Source organism: Papio anubis, chromosome 16, assembly GCF_008728515.1.
Source record: "Papio anubis isolate 15944 chromosome 16, Panubis1.0, whole genome shotgun sequence".
Taxonomy (NCBI): domain Eukaryota; kingdom Metazoa; phylum Chordata; class Mammalia; order Primates; family Cercopithecidae; genus Papio; species Papio anubis.
Window position 1 is genome coordinate 11,139,034 of NC_044991.1, and position 3,830 is coordinate 11,142,863.

A 3,830-nucleotide genomic window follows, 5' to 3' on the forward strand; every position below is an offset into this window, starting at 1 on the left:
TAGCTTTCTCAGGAAGGCTTGGAATGGGGGCGAGGGGAAGGGCATGCAGGGTGAGGAGGAAGAAATGGGGAAGAAGTGGGCAGAGAACTTTGGTCAAAGGAAGGGGAAGGGGCCTCCGGCCAGCCCTGCAGCCCCTTCCCCAAGCCTCCTATCGTGAGCCCTGGGGCAGGCACAGCAGCTCTGCACAGCTAGGAAGAGAGCATGGAGGCCACGGTGTGGTGCCCAGGCCCTCTGAGGTTGTGGGCAGGTTCATGGGTTTGGTGCCAGGCCAGCTCAACAGCCTCCAGGCACACTCTTTCCTTTTCCTCTTCCTCCCCCTGCTGCAGCCCCAGACCTGGTCCCTGCTCAGTGTCACCCTGTCCTGTCCTGACCTGTCATCCACTGGTGTCCCCTCCCTCTGTCTCTGCATTGACAGTGGAGGCGGGAAGGGAACTGGGAGGTCTCTAGACTCCCAGCCCAGTCCTGGATCCTGAAGCCTGAACAGAAAGTTTGTCCTGAAGGGTGGACAAGAGTTCTGGAAGTGAGTCCTTAGGGCTAAGAGAAGCCACAGATCCAAGAGGTGACCAGGTGCCAGCAGGGCCTGAGGACGGGGCGCAGGAAGGTAGGCCCACACCCCGGGCCAAACCCTTCCCCTGGGCTGGGCCACAGACCCACACCTCTGTTCACACAGCATCCTAGCCCCGAGGCGGTGCCAGCCTCTGCGGGGTGAATCCTCCAGGCGGTGAGAGACAGAGGACGAACTGGCCACTGCCTGGGCCAATCTGAGTGCTCCAACCAAGACTCTCCTCACATGGTGATCAGACCCCAGCACACCACACACGCCAGACACGCAGGCCCACTCCAGCGCTCGCTCATTCTCTGTCTCTCTCTCTCTCTCTCTCTCTCACACACACACACACACACCTGGACCCAGGACACAGACCCTCAGGACGAGAATATAGCGCAGAGGTCTTCTCAGACCCCAATCTCATCCTCAGATCAGGACCCCCCAAGGCTCTGACAGGGAAGAAAGACACTAGCAGAGGGGCTGACTGAGGCCTCAGCCTGGGCCCCACCACAGCCCCCTCCCCCAGGCACCATGACTTCCCCCAAATAGCCTCCCACCACCGCTGCCCCCAGTCCCCCACAGCTCCCCCCTAACACCACCCAGTAGGCAATTAGTACCCAATCATCATGAGCACTCATTACATAACACCTCCAGCCGGCGAGGGTCCCTTTCACCCCTACAGCCCCTGCTCCGACCCTGGCCTGGCTTCATGCAGCGAGGCCTCCGCGCCGCTGGGGTGCGGGCCAAAGAGGGGGTCTCCGCCACCCCCGCCTCCAGCAAAGTTAAACCCTGCCCGGGATTCCCCCACCCAGTGCCCCCCGCTGCCGCGCTCCCGGGCCAGCGCTCCCAGCTCAGCCCGCCGGACACGGGCACCAGCTCTGGCCCAGCTGCCCGCAGAGCCGCAGCCGCTGAGGGGCGGCCGGACGCGCGGACAGCCCGGGCCCCGGCCGCCAGCCTGACTTGTTGAATAAATTTCTGCAGCGCTGGCTCAGCTGGCTTCAGTATTGGCACCGAGAGAACTTTCGTGGCCTTGGAGAGGGGACCGGTCAAAGTTTCCTGTCCTTCCTCCCAAGGCATGGCCCCGAAGGCGCGGGATGGGGGGCTCACCTGACGGGTACGCGCGGGTGGGAAGGATCGGTCCCCAGAAATAAATAAATAAATAAATGCCCCAGTGAAGAGAGAAGCCAACGCGCCAAGAAACTGGCATCGAAACGAAGCCCTCCCTTCCTTCCCCCCACCCACCCCGCCCCCACCTACCTTGGTACGGGACCTGGCCCGGCCGCGGGGGGTCGTCCAGGTTAGAGACGCGGGGACGACGCGTCCGCACCCGAAGCCGGCGATCGAGAGGGACTCTAACCGCCAGCCGACCCCCCGCCAATTCAGGATCAGCTGAGCCCCGGGCGCGGGAGGCGGCGGGCGGCGGCGGCCTGGGGCCCGGGCCATGGTGGGAGGAGGCGGCGGCGGCGGGCGGGAGGGACCGCGAGGCTCTGGGCGGGCGGCGGGCGGGAGCGCGGCGCTCCGGGCCGGGGCCGGGGCGCGGGTGCTGCGGGGACCGAGCGACGGGGCAAGTGCCCGGGAGAGACCGGCGCGGCGGGGAGCGCGGGGCTGGGGCCGGTCTCTCGCCCGCCTGGCTCTGCTCTCGCGCCTCCGGCCCGGCTCGAAGCGCGGGTCTGCGCGGCGGGGGCTGGGGTGGAGGAGCCCGCGGGCCTGGCGGTGTAGATCGTGCGGCGGCGGCGAGACCGAGCCGCGCCGCGTGCGAGGAAAAGCCGTCCTTATACTGACACCAAATGTCTTCGGGGAAAGCTGCAGGCGCGGGACGCTGGAGGGGGGAGGCGTGGAGGCGACAGACAGACTGACGGCGGTGGCTGGTGAGCTCCCTGCCCCTCCCCAGGGGGCAGGAAGCCCCCAGCCACCGCGACCAGCTCCTTAAAATTAAGGGTCGTGCCTGGGGGAAGGTCCTGACCCCTCAGCATGGGGGCTGCGTCAGGAGTAAGAAGGTGGGGGTGGTAATACTGACCACCCCCGTGTCCCAGGTGACTGCTCTGCCGCATTCCACCCTGGCTTCCCACTGAGATCCAGGTCGGGGGTGTTTACCCCACTGTCCCGGGAAGGGGTCACCCACCTAAGGCCCCAGCTCTTAAACGGTAGAGCTGAGCTAGAACCCAGCTCTAGAGGTCGCTCCACCTCCCGGACTGCCTCCCCACTTCTCATTCACACCCCTGCTTTTTCCCACCCTCCTAGGCTTGGCTGAAAGGCCACCTCCTTCAGGAAGGCGTCCCAGAGGGCTCCCCCCAGGTGGAACAGATGCACCTCCTCCAGGAAGGCGTCCCAGAGGGCCCCCAGGTGGAACAGATGCACCTCCTCCAGGAAGGCTTCCCAGAGGGCCCCCAGGTGGAACAGATGCACCTCCTCCAGGAAGGCCCCAGAGGCTCCCAGGTGAACAGATGCACCTCCTCCAGGAAGGCTTCCCAGAGGGCCCCCAGGTGGATCCAGCTGCAAAGGCTTCAGTCTCACCACTTCCCAGGACCCTGTCACACCGATTCCCCCAATCCCATGCTCCTCAGGCCTGTCTCCCTTCCTATCTTACCCAAGGGCTGTGGACTGGGGAGAGGGAGTGTTCAAGGTTATAACCTCCTTTTATTTGTTCATTTGCATGCAAACAAATTAAAGGCATCAAGACTCTCCTCAATGCAGGCCAAATGGTCTACTCACTGCCTCACAACGCAGGAAGCATTTAGTGAGCACCTGCTGTGTGCTAGGCACCTCTTTAAACCGCCTGGAGTTCCACCCTTTTGACCCCATTTTACCGATGAAGAAACTGAGGCCAGAGATGAGCTGCCTGGCAAAAGTTACTCTGCTGGGAAGCAGTAGCCCCCAGTACGAGTCCAGTGCTCCCAACCCCTGCCCATATGTCATCACGCTGGGCTGCCCAGCACAACCCTCTCCACCTCCTGGGAGAATGTGTGGTGAGGGGCACCAGGGGGATGCTGAGGGCTGCCTTGGGCACCCCCATGCTGGCAGATAGTCACAGCTTTAGAGAAAGGTGCACTCTGGTTTGATCCCAGCTCTGCTGCTTCCTGACTGAGGATGGGAAGCAAGCCCCTTAACATCTCTGAGCCTCAGGTGCCTCATCTGTGAAATGGGGATAAGGGTTCACACTTTGCAGGATGCAAACCATCTTTAAAGGGCTTAGCACAGTGCCTGACACATAGTAGGTGTCCAACAAATATTCATCCCTTTCTAGCTTTTAATCTAAGGAGACAAGACAAGCCTTTGTAACCAG

The 3,830-nt window shown here is 62.9% G+C and overlaps 1 long non-coding RNA gene across 1 annotated transcript; it reads left to right on the forward strand.

The window, feature by feature from the left end:
* Positions 1-2,277: 2,277 nt before the first annotated feature.
* On the forward strand, positions 2,278-3,231 carry LOC108580746. Its single transcript, XR_004178866.1, has 3 exons — positions 2,278-2,415; positions 2,789-2,938; positions 3,031-3,231. It is a non-coding gene; the product is annotated as an uncharacterized LOC108580746 (long non-coding RNA).
* Positions 3,232-3,830: the final 599 nt, after the last annotated feature.